A 17,021-nucleotide genomic window follows, 5' to 3' on the forward strand; every position below is an offset into this window, starting at 1 on the left:
GTTTTCTTCTTCCTACCTATAACCACAGTGGTTCTCCCCCAGTTATCTGAGGATAGCAGGGCAATCTCTTTGCCCAGTAGCTTAAGAATATTTTTCTGTAGGGGAGAAAGATTCTGGTGTTTCCTCGTGTCTTGCCCACAGTATCTGCCATATGCTTTGACCCTCAGGCCTTCACCACGATGCATATATTCTCTGGTTCCCTTTCTAGCCCTCCATCTTTTCTTGTGGGTTTAGAGAAAAGAGCCATAAGTCAATGCATCTGCATTATCAGGGGCTTTATACTGTCATACTAGCCTTAATGATTTGTTAAGCATTTTAACTGAATTCTTTCTGACTGATTTCTCACCATGAAAGCTTGTGCTCATTCCGCTTCTCCTTAGAGAAGTCTATCTTTTCTTAGATCTCAGGATGATTGGTTGTCCTATGACCTTAGTTCTGTAATGGGTTAAGAAATTATGACTTTTGTGTATTTTTTGAGGCTCTTTCCATCTTTCTACTCCCTAATGGAAGCTGGAAGTTCTGTAATGACTGATATAGCAAATTTGATGAGTAAATGATATAATCTGTAAATTGATACCAAGATAATTTACTTTCAGTTTTCAATATTCATTATAACTGTTTCATTTGATTATAATTTATATAAAAACATTCAGTTCTAAGACTTGAAAAAAGAAACAGATAAAAGTTATTAAATTATATATCTAAAAAGTTAAATGGTTAAGCACAGTCGCTCCTGCCTGTAATCCCAACACTTTAGGAGGCTGAGGCAGGAGGAATACTTGAGCCTCGGAGTTCAAGACTGGCCTAAACCACATAGTGAGACCTTATCTCTACAAAAAAATTTTTAAAAAATTAGCCAGGCATAATGGTACATACCTGTAGTCCCAGCTACACGGGAGGCTGAGGGGCAAGGATTGTTTGAGCTGAGAGCTTGAACCTGTAGTGAGCTGAGATAACACCACTGCACTCCAGCCTAGGTGACAGAGCAAGACCCTGTGCCAAACAAATAAAATAAAAAATTAGAGATATATTCCACTCAGGCACTAGATCTAGCCATTCATATGGTAAAAATATGACATGAAATTTCTGCTCCATGTTTTCTGTGTTGGTTGCATTTCCAAAGAAATGGTCTCCTTGTGCAAGCATAAAGAATTTGAACTAAAAGGGCTAAATTCTACATATTTTTATGTTCAGCAGCTAAGACAGTATAGCTTTTTCTAATTATCTCAGTAAGCTTCCTGTGCCTCACAGTCATTGGATTATATGGCAGCTTCCAATACATTTATGGTGGCTAGGGAACAGAATGCTCCTGAGAATTGATGCACAAATCACACAGTTTTCCAGTTATACATCAATTGAGAACGAGTAAAAGGTGGATTTACAAGTGTTAGTTGAATCAATAAATACCTTGTGGTCAGTAACTGAAAAATTACACATTATTCTTACATTTTATGTGGTATTTCTAGTCTATGATACACTGTATTATTAGACTTGCACTGCAGTAGGATTTTTTAAATACCCAATTAAAATCTTTTCTTTTTCCCTTAAGTGCTATAATTAACCTCTAATAATATAATTCCACTTAGCATTTTTTTTCTGGTTATTTATATTGTTGGTATCTTTCTTGCCATCTTAATTTTGTTATTATTCTTTATACTGTATCACATCTGCTAAACTTTTACCTGATTTGTCTTTTTAACAGTTCTTGATTTAAAGTGAATAAAAACAGTATCCAAATTTAAGTTTTTAATTCTAATTTATTTATATTTTTATCTGGAAGATTACTAAATAGAGAAGTTCTTACAGAAGTACAAAAGAATATTTTTTGATGTGAATATTTCAAAATGCCTTTAATTTTGCCTTCACTTGTATTTATTTGCTTGACAGTGTATACAGTTCTTTATCTTTTAACATTGTAAATATTTCCATAGTATTTCTCAGAATTTTTGGTTGCAGTTGAGAAGTCTGATGCTAATCTTATTATATTGATTATTTCCCAATAATTTGGTTGCATTTGTAAGATTGACTTATTAGTTTATTCTGGGAGTCTGACATTTTACCTTGCTAAGTTTAGCTACTATGTTCACTTAATACTCCTATACTACTGTCAGTTCTGACATCTTCTTTTTAAATTTTTATTTGAAAATAGTACTGAAATTGACTTCCAGGATATTCTAGCAATAAAGGAAAAGATGAAGATACATTTATAGCTCTAATTGCTTTCCAATAGAAACTGTAAATATTTGGACAAATGTTGAAAATGTCCATTATCCTGGGGTATCCAAAACATACTAAAAACACTATTAAAAAAATAAATTGCCATAGGCATATTGGAAGGAAAACATATAATCTGAGTGATATTGCCCATGGCAGCAAGCCTCTAAAATGCTCCCTTCTCCCAATCCTTGCTTTTTGGTATTCCCACTCATATAATTTCCTCAGGACTGTGTCAGGTGGAACCCTGTCCAAAGTTGTACAGGTGTGGCTGCCCTCTCTTTTTCTTAGACTTTTCTTTTGGGAATAGCTACTGACTGTATCTTGAGGCCCCTTTAGTACCCTGTGGAGATGCACACGGGGAGATGTACTGTAGTTCCATGACTAAATCAAGTTGCCAGCCCTGTGATTGAGCCAGCATGAAAGCAAATTTTGCAGCCACCATGGAGCCTTTAGGTGATGCCACCCGATGCTATAGCTCGACTACAACTTAATATAAAGTCCTTGGCCAGAACTACCCAGCTATTTTGCACCTGAATTTCTGAATCATAGAAATTATGAAAGATAATAGATTTTTAATATAATTTTAAGTCATTAGGTTTTAGAAACAATTCTTTTGTAGGAATAGATAACTAATACACTGCTGTCAAGAACTGCACACAGCGTATGATTTTTATCCTGACTGTAAGCTAATGAGTTAGCCTGACACAGTTTCTTAGATGATGGTAGAAGACATAAGTGTTCTGGGTCAGACATAAAACGCTTCATTACTTATGGCATAGAATGAATTACAGAAGCTTTATGCTTGCATTGTCCCTCCTTGCTCCCAAAGTCCCACGGAGATGAGGCTGAGGTTGGCCCAGATAAATGCGTGTACCAAGTGGTTTCGTGCCACAGCTGAGGAACACCAATTTTAGGAAACTCCAAATCTTATAAGGAATCTACTGGCAAACCTGTCCAAATTTGCACCGGAGGGAAACATTATCTTTATTGTTCTGGTATGGAAACAAATTTGCTTTTGCCCAAGAGGAACACACTAGCTCTATCTGCCAAGAATGTTTGCATAGCAAAGGTAGTCAGGGACAAAAGTTGTCACAGGACATGTAGAAACACCATAAAAAATATCTCACAACATTACATTAAAAAGTTTACTGCCTAAAGGGATATACATACATACCAATTTCACAGTGCCCGTACTACAGCTGGGAATCTAAAGCCCATGAACATAGTGTAGTGAAGTAACGTAATTACAATTTAACCCATAGCACGTTATTCCTAATGAAAACAATAAACATTTCTACTTTAAACTCTGTTAACTTAAATAAAATACATTAAAAGAAAATGCATTTAACAATACAACACATCAAATAAAGAAATATTTTAAATTTCTCTTAGGTTCGGGGTACATGTGCAGGTTTGTTATGTAGGTAAACTCATGTCATGGTGGTTTGTTGTGCAGATTATTTTGTCACCTGGTATTAACCCTGGAACCCAATAGTTATTTTTTCTAATCCTCTTTTTTTTCCCACCCTTCACCCTCAAGTAGGCTCCAGTGTCAGTTGTTGGACTTTTGCTCTTTGTTTTCATCATTTAGTTCCCACTTATAAGTGAAAACATGTGGTATTTACTTGTCTGTGCCTGCATTCGTTTGCTAAGGATAATGGCCTCTAGGTCCATTCATGTACCTGCAGAAGACATGAACTCATTCCTTTTTATGGCTGCATAGTATTCCATGATGTATATGTGTCACATTTTCTTCATCCAGTCTATCATTGAATGGGAATTTATGTTGATTCCATGTCTTTGTTATTGTGAATAGCACTGCAATGAACATTCACATGCATGTGTCTTTATGACAGAATAATTTATATTTCTTTAGGTATGTACCCAGTAATGGGTTGCTGGATTGAATGGTATTTCTGTTTTTAGCTCTTTGATGAATTGTCACACTGCTTCCCATAATGGTTGAACTAATTTATACCCCCACCAACAATGTACAAGTGTTCTCCCTTTTCCACAGGCTCACCAGAATCTGTTATTTTTTTACTTTTTAATAACTGCCATTCTGACTGGTGTGGGATAGTATCTCATTGTGGTTTTGATTTGCATTTGTCTAATAATCAGTGATATTGAGCATTTTTTTCTTTTATCTTCCTAGTAATAACTCATTGATATTAAAAATAAAAACTTCTTTCTCATCAGTAAAAGTAGCTTTTCATCTTCCTTATTTTGATAGTACTTAGGATAAGAAAACATGTTTACTTCACATAATATCTATTTGAGAAAATAAATTTTTAAAGAGCATCAAACTGCCATTTTCTACACTGAATATGGATAAATACTGCTTATCAAGATTTTCAGCAATGGTTAACAGAATTTATACCAAATTTATGAAACAATTTTGTTAAGTCTTTCATTATAAAGAGACTATTCAGTCTGAATATCTACATGTATTCAATTTTATTAACAAAAACCCACACAATACTCTACAGTACTCTTAAAATTTTCGTTAATCATTAAGTCAATTCCTCAACCCCCAAGGGATGAATACAGTGTCAAATATCTGTGGATACATACTATTGATTACTATTATCAAGAATGCACAGAACATTATGGAACTCAATTCCTCATCTGAATTGACTCTACTATTTTCTTCATAATATTAACAAAAAAAAGCATCTTATATTACTAAATTATACATACTAAAGCTTTAAAAGTATATTCACTCTAAGGGTTTAATTCTATATGAAGAACTGTTAACACTTGAATAGTTTATTAATTTAGATATTTACCTATTTAAATCAACAGGCAAAAAAAGGACAAATGATATAGAAATAAAATTCAGACCAGATAATTTTATACTCCATAAGACAATTTTTTGCCAATGACATTTTGCTCAGGTGACATTTCTCTGAAATAATTCATATTTTAAGATTGAATATGATACTGTAATTGTTTCTCAAATGTTTCTTGTTTATTTGGTGGTTTTATGTGTCTAGGAAAAATTCCTAAATATATAACTGAAATAACTAACTAAATTAAATTATTTTATTGGCAAATTCATTATAAATTAAAATTTTAGCTTTTTTTTCTCTGCTCACTTCATTACATCAGAGTAGACTGATACTCCTCCCTTTCGTGCTTAACAAATGGCTTTATGATAGTAATAAAAATTTCAAGCCAATAGATATGTTTTTTAATAGAATGCTGATTATCATTAAGTGTGTATTATGGCTAAATGGCAATATGGGATCTGCTTGGTTTGATTCTTTGTTATATAATTATTGTTTGAAAATTAAATAAAATGCTAAAACAAATAAACCTAACAATAACAAGAACAATTGATGCATTTTTTTGTTGTTATATCCTCTGTGTATAGACTGTGGAAGAATGCAACTGTCTTGATTCATTATTAAAGAACTACCCACAAAGTTAATCTCCGATCCACCAAACAACAGATAAGTTATTCACCAGATAAAAACTCAATTGTTTTAACCCTTGTTTATACGTTTGATTACATTAAAAATGATACTCATCTACATTGTGCCATAATTCAATTTTCACAAGAAAATAATTACTTCACTAGAACATAATCAGTTAATAGAATTATTGACTAAACAATTTTACCAATGTATGAAACAATAAATTCTATTTTAGCTTTTAGATATAAGATTGCTGATTTTTATATACTTAAAAATATTTACACATTTATGTCTTATGGGAGAAATTCCAAATTACCAGATTGTCAATATTAGTCTTGTTAACAGATTAATAAACTGTAAAATAATAAAAAATCTTTATTGTATCATGGATTTTATCATAGTACAACAGTATATTTCTCCTGCATTCAATATAGAATTTATTCAGAGAGTAAAATATTAGATTTCTATCCCTTAACAAAATTAATGTTATTTTCATATAAATTTATTAATATTTTCTTCTTTGAGATTGATAAGAATTTATATTTAACTTCAGACACCTGTTTCATGAAGTATTAAATTAACTATATAATTTTAATAATAGTGTTATTTTATTATGTATATACAAGTTATATCAATCTATTTTCTTGATTTTTATCTTATTTTTGTGCTTTTGTTTTCTCACAGCACCATCTGCTTATTATATTTCTCTTAAGTTTAAGCCTAACAGTTTCATCTGCAAAGATTATTTACATCTAAGTTGTGTGAGCCTTGTCTTTTATCCATGACCCACTGCTTGCTTGGGTATACTTCCATGATTAATATCAAGTAGTCTAAAATAAAGGTTTTGGATATCTAAGGATTACACATAAATATCTCTTTTTATCTGAAATCAAGTGGGATGTTTCAATGGTATTCCACAGTCTCTGCAAAAAAAAAAAATTCTTTTCTACCCAAATTCAACTACAGAATTATATATGAAGATTAAAGCACTCTTCTCCACCTTTTCTTCTCATCATACGTAATAATACCTTCACAGGAAACAGAAATGAAAGGGCCAGCCATGTGCAAATCTGGGAAAATTAGGAACTCCTGCCAATAATAAGAAAACCTAGAAAGTATAAACTTTCTTAGAAACCATATCCAAGATTGTTTTAAGAAAAAAAAAAGAATGCAGTTGATAAGAAAATGATGATATTATGTATAATCATAAGTGTTTCAGTACATGAAAGCCACTTGCTCCATTGCAGATGCCACTTACAAATAAAGAGCACAGGACAAGCAGAAGAGGATCAGCAAAACTTGGGCCATGTCAGAGGAATGAAATAAATATAAGCATAAATTATAATCTAACTCTGGGCTAAAAGAAATGAAAAAGTCTTGTTTCTATTATTATTCATAATTCATCTTTTAGGCTTAAACATAAATTCCAGCTCTTTTCTTCATTAGCAAATCTATTGAACCTGTGAACACATACACACACTACACTCTAAAACATTACCCTATTTATTTAACTCATAGAACTTACCACTATCTGAAGTTATCTTTTTACTTTACTTGATTGTTTACAAATATCTTGCTTGTTTTCCCTTTTCACTACTAGAAAGCAAAATCTATGGGGAAGGGTTCTTATGTATGCATGTCTCATACAGTAGTTAATAGCCATAGGTGGCTACTTAAATTTAAATTAATTACACTTGAATAATATGAAGACAAAAGTAGTTTCTTTTCCATACTTCAAGTATTCAGGAGCCACATGTGAATAGCGGTTACCATATTTGGCTACACAAATTTAATTTCTATTAGTAGTTATGTTTATAGTTTGAAATAATGTTTCCCTTAAGTGTATATTTCTTGTGTAACCAACCCAGAGGTGAGAAAGTCAGTATTAAGTTCTCCCAAGTCAAATGAGAAAATTAATTTAGCTGCTCTTATTCCAGTTTGTTTTCCTGAATTATTACATTTTTTCTAATCAGTTTTCTGATATAGTTTAATAACATTCAAAGCAATAGTTTTGTAACATTGTCATTGTAGTTTCTCTCTGAATTTGTGGAAAACTCTACATTTAAGACATGCCCATAAAATTGGGAGTTATCTCTGAAATGATTTGTTTGCATAGTAGCTTTGCAGAATGTGGGTATAAATTCTTACTTTTAGGATGAATGAAATGAATAATTATTGTGAATAAAAAAACAAAACACTTTCTTCTATTCATTGGGCTTATATTGTAATTTTATTTTTATTGATTTATTTGAGACAGGGTCTTGCTCTGTCATCCAGGCTGGAGTTCAGTGTTTCAGTCGAGGCTTACTGGAGCCTCAAAATCCTACATTCAAGCAATCCTCCCACCTCAGTCTCCCAAGTAGCTGGGACTACAGGTGCATGCCCTCATACTTGGCTAATTTTTGTATTTTTTTGTTTTTTAAATATGGAACGCTTCACGTTTGTCTTTTGTGTCTCAATTTCAGCAAAATGTTAGAGTAAGCAAATATTTCACATAGTTTATGTTTTATTGAAAATAGTGACATGTTACACCTTTCACTAAGTCATTGTATTACTTAGATTATGTTCTAACGATATTAATTTACTTTTCTGGCGAAGTTGGAATGAAACTGTCAATTAAATTTGTAAAGTTATTCTTAAACTCAAAAATAAAGTAGAATTTTGGATTAGAGATCAAACTTTGTGTTGGAGATATATGTAAGATATTATCATAAAATATAAAATACTCTAATCACATAAATCACTACTCTTAAATTGAAATCTTAATAGTTTTTAACATTTATTTGTATAATTGTAAAGATTATGATCATGTTTAATTTATATATATATATATACACATATATGTATATATATATATATGAATTGTTTAGCATTGCAAACTATTACTCAGCTGTCATGATTTGGGAATTACAAAATAATTACTTTGGGGTTTTTTTTTTAGAACTATGAATTGGAGCACAAAGAAAAGCAATGAAAGAATCCTTGGCATTGATATTCCATCATGAAAAAATCTATAATATTTACGTAATCTATTATGAAGGTCCTATCTTCAAGCTCACTTATCTTTTCTTCTGAAATATGTTATGTGCTGATATTCCTAGAGGGTGAATTATTAGCCACTAAAGTTTCCTTTTCTCCTTATTTTTCTTTATTTTTATGCCTTCCTTTAAATTACTAAACACATTTATAATTTATAATGTGTTTTAAAATTTTCATCTGTCAATTGCAGACATCAATTTTATAATTCATTTCTCCTGATTATTCTCATATCACTTTTTCTTCTTTATTTAATGCGGTTTTGATTAAATGGTGAACATTGTAAATATTATGTTTTGAATTTCTGAAATTAATTGCTTCTCTTTACAAATGTTAAGGTTTTTTTCTGGCAGATTGTTATTTGTAGATTAGCTTGATCTTTTGAAAGCCTGTTGTATGCATTGTTAGAACAGGTCTAAAATAGTCTTTACTTAATGGTTTATTACTACTAAAATGTGTGTGTCTCCTTTCTTGGTCTCTACTTAAAGACTTAAGGGTTCAACAATATCTCTATATGCTTTTTCTCCTGAATTCAAATGTCTTTCTACTCTGTATGAGTTTTGATAATTGTTAGTTTACAAATTCAAGCTAGAAATTCATTGTTCAGTCTGTGGAATATAATTCCATACATTTGCATCTTAGTCTGCAGCTGGAGACTAAAGAGAAGTTGATGGCGATTTCCAAAACTCTTTCTCTGCATGACACCCCATGTAATGTTTTGCTCCATAAATTCCAGCTGTCTCTACATCCATGAACTCTGAGCTTTATCTCCTTAACACAATGTTTCTTCTAATTGATTTCCTCCTCACTATAGTCCGGAAAGTACCTCCAGACATTCAGCAAACTGGGACAATTATAAAATTTGTCTTGTTTGTGTCTCTTCTATCAGGATTACAGCCCAGTAATGATTCTTGTTCAAAATATAAAAGCATTTTCTAGTTGATTATGTCAGAAGTGCTAGTCTAGTAACATTTAGTACATTATAACTAGAAGCAAATTATTTTGGTTCTTCTTTATATTTTTCATTTCTGTGTTGTGATTTTTCACCTTCTGTTTCATGCTGCCTATAGTTTTAAATCTCTGAACATAAACATAATAGCTCTTTAAACTTTCTTGTGTGCTAATTTCAGTGACATCTCTGCATGCCTCTTGACTCTTTTTCCTTTTAGCTATATATCAGTTTCCCTCTTCTGTGTGTGGGTATTAATTTGTGATTGCATGCTGGCCCTGTGGATGTCATGTGGTTGAAAATCTGGATTCTGTGGGATCATTTTTTTTAATGATGAGTTTGGGGTCTTATAGACAGTTAATTTACCATTTCTGTTGAGTTTTGGTTTTAGGATTTATTAGGGAAGTTCTGAAGTAGCACTTACTCTAGCATGAGTGTAGTCCTGTTTCTAAGGGAAAAATTTCTATCATTTCAATTGAATCAAGTCTCATATCCTGTTTTGTAAATTTTAGCTGCTTCAGAGGTTCCATATTTCAATGACTATTTCCTCTTCAACAAGTGAGTGTTTATGTCTTTTGGGGCTCCTCTTCCTTCTGTTATCATTCAAAAAGTTTCCCCATGTGGAACTCTTATAGAACGTGATGTCCATCTAACGGATTTCCATTGTCTGATAGATAATAGCTTTGTGCTTTATATTTTTCAGTGTCTGAAAAAAACCTTCTTCATTTAGTGTTTCCAGTGCTATAGCTTTTTATGGTGGTAAGATAAGTCTGACACCTGTTATTTCACTTTTAAGGATATTTCTTCTGAGTATAGAATTGAATATTGAAAATTTTTCTAGTGCTTAAATATGTCATTAAACTGTCATCTGGCTTTGATTGTTTTTGTTGAAAACTCATCAATCTTATTGTTCCTTGGAAAGTAATACATCTTTTGTTTCTCTGGCTACTGTCAACATCTTCTCTTCATCTTTCATTTTCAATAATTTCACTGTGATGTGACTGGATATGATTCTATTTACATTTATCTTGCATATAATTCAATGAAATATTTGTATCTCCATGGGATTCACTGAGGCTTTATCAGCAGTTTTAAATAATTATTTGCTGTTTCTTCTTTGAGCATTGATTGTTTCATTTTCTTTCTCCTCTTAAGACTCAACTTCATATAGGTGAGAACTTTTGATCACGTCTCATATATCCTCTTGACTTTTGTGTTCTTTTATTTATTTTATTTTTCCCATTCCTGTTTCCTTCAGTGTTCAGATTACACATATTCTACTTCTAGTTTGCTCATATTCTACTTCAAGTTTGCTCTCTTCTGTGTCCTATTGTGAAATATTCTATTTATAGTCTAATTCTATGTCTATTGTGTCCAATCTCATCCAATGTGCTCTTATTTCAGATATTGTATATTTTCTATCTAGTCTACCATCGATGGGCACTTAGGTTGATTCCATGTCTTTGCTATTGGGAATAGTACTGCAATGAACATACAAATACATGTGTCTTCATGATAGATTGATTTATATTTCTTTTGGCATATAACCAGTATTGAGATTGCTGAGTAAAAACGGTAGTTCTGTTTTTAAGTCTTTGAGGAATCATCACACTGCTTTTCACAATGGTTGAACTAATTTACACTCCCACCAGCAGAATGTAACTGTTCTCTTTTCTTTACAACCTTCCCAGCATCTTGTTTCTTGACTTTATAGTAATTTCATTTCTATAGTAAATTTATTTCTCATTCTGACTCATGTGGGACTGTATCTTATTGTGGTTTTGAAATACAGTTGTCTAACAACCAGTGATATTGAGCATTTTTTCATGTGATTTTTGGCCACATGTATGTCTTCTTTTAAAAAGTGTCTGTTCATGTCCTTTGCCCACATTTCAATGAGACTGAGCTTTTTAATGCAAATTTATTTGTTTTTTTTTTATAGTTGTTGAATATTAGATCTTCCTCAGATGTATAGTTTGCAAATATTTTCTCTCATTCTGTAGGTGGTCTGTTTATTCTGTTGATAGTTTATTTTGCTGTGCAGAAGCTCTTCAGTTTAATTAGATCCCATGTGTCAATTTTTGCTTTTTATGCAATTGCTTTTGGTGTCTTCATTCAAAAACCTTTTGCCAGTTCCTATGCTCACTATGGTATTGCTTAGATTTTCTTCCAGGGTTTTATAGTTTGGGGATTTATAGTTAAGTCTTTAATCCATCTTGAGTTCATTTTTGTATATGGTGTAAGGAAGGGGTCCAGTTTTAATCCTCTACATAAGGCTAGCCAGTTCTCCCAGTACCATTTATTAAATAGTGAGTCCTTTCCCCATTGCTTGTTTTTGTCAGCTGTGTTGAAGATCAGATGGCCTGTTCTGTTTCATTTGTCTATGTGTCTATTTTTTTTAAATCAGTACCGTGCTTTTTTTGTTACTGTATCTCTGTAATATAATTTGAGGTCAAGTAGCATGATGCGCCCGGCTTTGTGCTTATTGCTTAGGATTTCCTTGGCTCTTTGGGCTCTTTTTTTAGTTCCATATGAGTTTTAAAAGTTATTTTTCTAGTTTTGTGAAGAATGTCAGTGGTGGTTTGATATAAATAGCATTGAATCTATAAATTGCTGTGAGCAGTATGGCCATTTTATCGATGTTGCTTCTTCCTATCTGTGAGCATGGAATGTTTTTCCTTATTTTTTTATTTTTATTTTTTTGGTGTTATCTCTGATTCCTTTGAACAGTATTTACTAATTCTCATTGTACAGATTTTTCACCTTTCTGGTTAGCTGAATTCCTAGGTATTTTCTCCTTTTTTAACAATGTAAATGAGATTGCATTTCTGATTTGGCTCGTCTTGGCTGTTTTTGATGTATAGGAATGCTAGTGATTTTTGTACATTGATTTTGTATCCTGAAAGTTTGTTGAAGTTGTTTATCAGCTTACGGAGCTTTTGGGTCAAGACTATGGGGTTTTTAGATATAAAATCATGTTATGTGTGAACCAGGATAGTTTTACTTCCTTTATTCCTAGTTTCCTAGTTGAATGCCTTTCATTTCTTTATCTTGCCTGGTCACTCTGGCCAGGACCTCCAATACTATGTTAAATAGGAAGCATGAAAGAGGTGTCCTTGTCTTGTGCTGGTTTTCAAGGGGAATGCTTTTCAGCTTCTGCCCATCCAGTATTATGTTGGCTGAGGGTTTGACATAGATGGCTTTTATTATTTTGAGATATGTTCCTTCAATACCTAGTTTGTTGAGAGTTTTTAACATGAAGGGATGCAAAAGCCTTTCTTTTCTGCATCTATTGATATAATTATGTGGTTTTTGGTCTTTAGCTCTGTTTATGTGATGAATCACATTTATTGATTTGCACATGTTGAACCAACCTTATACTCCAGAGATGAAGCCTACTTGATCATGTTGGATTCGTTTTTTGATGTGCTATTAAATTTGATTTGCTAGTATTTTGTTGAGGATTTTTGTATCAATGTTAATCAGGGATACTGGCCTGAAGTTTTCTTTTCTTATCTCTCTACTAGGTTTTGGTATCAGGAGGATGCTGGGCTCATAGAATTAGTTGAGAAGGAGTCCCTCCCCTTCAATTTTTTGGAATAGTTTCAGTGAAAATGTTACTAGCTCTTTGTACATCTGGTAAAATTCAGCTGTGAATCAGCCTGGTCCTTGCCTTTTTTTTGATTGGTAGGTTAGTTCCTACTGATTCAATTTTGGAGCTCATTATTGGTCTGTTTAGGGATTTAGTTTCTTCCTGACTTAGTCTTGGGAGGGTGTATGTGTCCAGAAATTTACACATTTCTTCTAGATTTTCTAGTTTGCATAGAGGTGTTCATAGTAGTTTCTGATGGTTATTATATTTCTTTGGGATCACTGGTAATATTCTTTGTCATTTCTTATTGTGTTTATTTGGATATTCTCATCTTCCTTCATTAGTCTAGATAGCGGTCTACGTATCTAAACAATTTTCTCAAAAAAACTCCAGCTCCTGTATTTATTGATCTCATGATTTTTAAATGATTTTTCATGTGTCAATCTCCTTCAGTTCAGCTCCGATTTTGGCTATTGCTTGTCCTGTGCTAACTTTGGGGTTGATTTGCTCTTAATTCTCTAGTTTTCCAGTTGTGATATTAGGCTGTTAATGTAAGATCTTTCTAACTTTTTAATGTGAGCACTTAGTGCTATACATTTCTCTATTAATGGTGCCTTAGCTGTGCCCCCAATATTCTGGTATGTTGTATCTTTGTTCTTGTTAGTTTTAAAGAACTTACTGATTTCTGTTTTAATTTCAATTTTTGTCCAATATTCATTGAGGAGCTGCTTGTTTTATTTCCCTATAATTTTGTTGTTTTAAGCAATTTTCTGAGTCTTGATGTCCATTTTTATTGCACTGTGACCTGAAAGAGTTTTGATATACTTTGGTTCCTTTGTATTTATTGAGAATTGTTTTATGTCTGATTATGTGTTCTATTTTAGAGTATGTACCATGTGGCAATGAAAGGAATGTATATACTGTAGTTTTGGGTGAAGAGTTCTGTAGATGCCTATTGGGCCCATTTGGTTAAATGTTAAGTTGAGGTCCTGGATATCTTGATTAATATTTTGTCTCAATTAACTGTCTAATACTGTCAGTGAAGTGTTGAATTCTCCCACTATTTCTGGTGAGAGCTTAAGTCTATTTGAATGTCTCTAAGAATTTTCTTTATGAATCTGGGTGTTGCTGTGTTTGCGGCATATATATATTCAGGATACTTAGGTCTTTTTGTTGAATTGAACTCTTTACCATAGGTAATGCCCTTCTTCATCATTTTTTTATGTTTGTTGGTTTAAAGTCCATTTTGTCTGAATTTAGAATTGCAACCTCTGCTATAATTGGTTTTTCATTTTCTTGGGAAATTTTTCTCTATCCCTTCATTTTGAGCCTATGGTTGTCACTGCACATAAGATGGGTCTCTTGATGACGGCATCCCATTGGGTCTTGCTTCTTTATCCAGCTTGCCACTCTGTGTCTTTCAATTGGTCATTTAGTCATTTACATTTAAGGTTAGTATTGATATGTGTAGATTTGATCCTGTTGTCATGTTGTTAGGTAGTTATACAGACTTGTTTGTGTGGTTCCTTTACAGTGTCACTGGCCTGTGTACTTACATGTGTTTCTGTAGTGGCTGCTAATGATCTTTCTTTTCCATATTTAGTGCTTTCTTCAGGAACTCTTGTAAGGAAGATCTGGTGGTAACAATTTCCCTGAGTAATTGCTTTTCTCAGGGAAAAGAATCTATTTTTTCCTTTGGTTGTGCTTAGTTTCGCTGGATATGAAATTCTGGGTTGGAATTTCTTTAAGAATGTTGAGGCCAGGTGTCATCATGGCTCATGCCTGTAATCCCAGCCCCTTGGGAGGCTGAGGTGGGTGGATCAGGAGATTGAGACCATCCTGGCTAACATGGTGAAACTCTATCTCTACTAAAAATACAAAAATTAGCTGGGCATGGTGGTGGGTGCCTGTAATCCCAGCTACTTGGGAGGCTAAGTCATGAAAGTGCTTGAACCAGGAGTCAGAGGTTGCAGTGAGCCAAGATCATGCCACTTCACCCCATCCTGGTGACAGGGCGAGCTTCTGTCTCAAAAAGAAAAAACAGATTGTTGAATGTAGGCCCTCAATCTCTTCTCACTTGTAGGGTTTCTACTCAGAGGTCTGCTGTTAGTGTGATAGGCTTCCCTTTGTAGGTTACCTGTCTTTTCTCTCTATGTGCCTTTAATAATTTTTCTTGCATTTTGACTGTTGGAAAATCTGGTGATTATATGTCCTGGGGATGATCTTTTTGTGAAGTATCTTATGGGAGTTCTCTACATTTCCTGAATTTAAATGTTGGCCTCTCTAGCTAGGTTGAGGAAGTTTGCATGGATGATACATTGAAATATATTTTTCCCAGTTGATTTTATTCTTCCCATAACTTTCATGGATGCCAATTAGTTGTAGATAATCCCACAATTCTTGGAGCTTTTGTTTCCTTCCATTATTTTTTCTTCATTCTTGTCTGTCTTATTTTAGACAGCCAATCTTGAAGCTCTGAGATTGTCTCCCAACTTGATCTATTCTGCTGTTAATACCTGAGATTACATCATGAAATTCTTGTAGCATATTTTTCACCTCTATCAGGTAGGTTACTTCTTTTGTTTATTGGCTACTTTTTCTGTCAGCTCCTGTATCATTTTATTGGGATTCTTAGCTTTCTTAGATTGGGTTTTAATGCTCTCTTGAATATCAATGACTTTCATTCTTACCCATATTCTGAATTCTAGTTCTGTCATTTCAGGCATCTCAGCCCAGTTTAGAACCCTTACTGGAGAACTAGTCTGATAGTTTGAAGGAAAAAAGACACTCTGACTTTTTGAGTTGTCAGAATTCTTGTGCTGGTCCTTTCTCATGTTTTTGGGCTAATGTTCCTTCAGTCTTTGATATTGTTCTCCTTTGGATGGGTTTTGTTTTTCTTTTATCCTATTTGATGATCGTGGAGGTTTCATCATGGTATAAGGTGGTTTTAGTCAACTGGCTTCATTTCTGAGAAATCTTTGGAAGGCAAGGTTCAGCTCAGGACTCCTGGACTGCGCTCTAACTCTGGGGACAGGTATCAGGCACTGGCTTTGTTCTCTGGCTCCTTGAGTTGGGGAACCTGCTGCACTGGAGAGGCCAAGATGCTCTTGGACAGCTGGTCATAACACTGTGATAGCTGGCACCAGCCAAAATGCTTTGTAGGGCTGTGGCAGGGGGATCTGTTTTCATTTGCACATACTAGCAGAAGCAGTAACATGGCAAAGTTCATGCCTGTCAGCTGTGGCAGGGTGCTAGTGAGGACACCAGGGTGCTGGTCACTGTGTGGATATTCACAACAGTGGTGGCAGTATGGCTTATGGGGGAGAGGGGGGCCTGCTGGCTAGTGTGCATGCATTGACACTGGTGGTTGTGTTAGTATGGGAGCAGGGAACTGGCACATTTTCTGTGCATGTTCACAGAGGCAGTGGAGGGTGCTCAGGGCAGAGGTGGGTCTGCTGTTCACTGTGCCTAGTTTCAAGTTGGTGGAAATGTCCATGTACAGGGCATGGTACTCACAGGGGTGGGTCTGTGGATTCTATGCCCATCTATGCTCCCACAACAATGGCAGTGCCACAGGAGGAGAGGTAGTATGGTGAGGAGTGGTGGTCTGCACTCACACTGGCAGCATTGGCTAGGCAGGGTACATGTGAACATGCACACTGTCAAAGAAGGGAAAGCAATGTTACCTGTTTACACACAAACCAGCAAAGCAATGTAGGAGGTGGCTGTGTGTGTGTGTGTGTGTGTGTGTGTGCAAGCATGCGCGTGAAGGCAAAGTGGCATGGGGAGGCTATAGTGAGGGGAGGGT

Source organism: Cebus imitator, unplaced genomic scaffold (assembly GCF_001604975.1).
Source record: "Cebus imitator isolate Cc_AM_T3 unplaced genomic scaffold, Cebus_imitator-1.0 Scaffold46, whole genome shotgun sequence".
Taxonomy (NCBI): Eukaryota; Metazoa; Chordata; class Mammalia; order Primates; family Cebidae; genus Cebus; species Cebus imitator.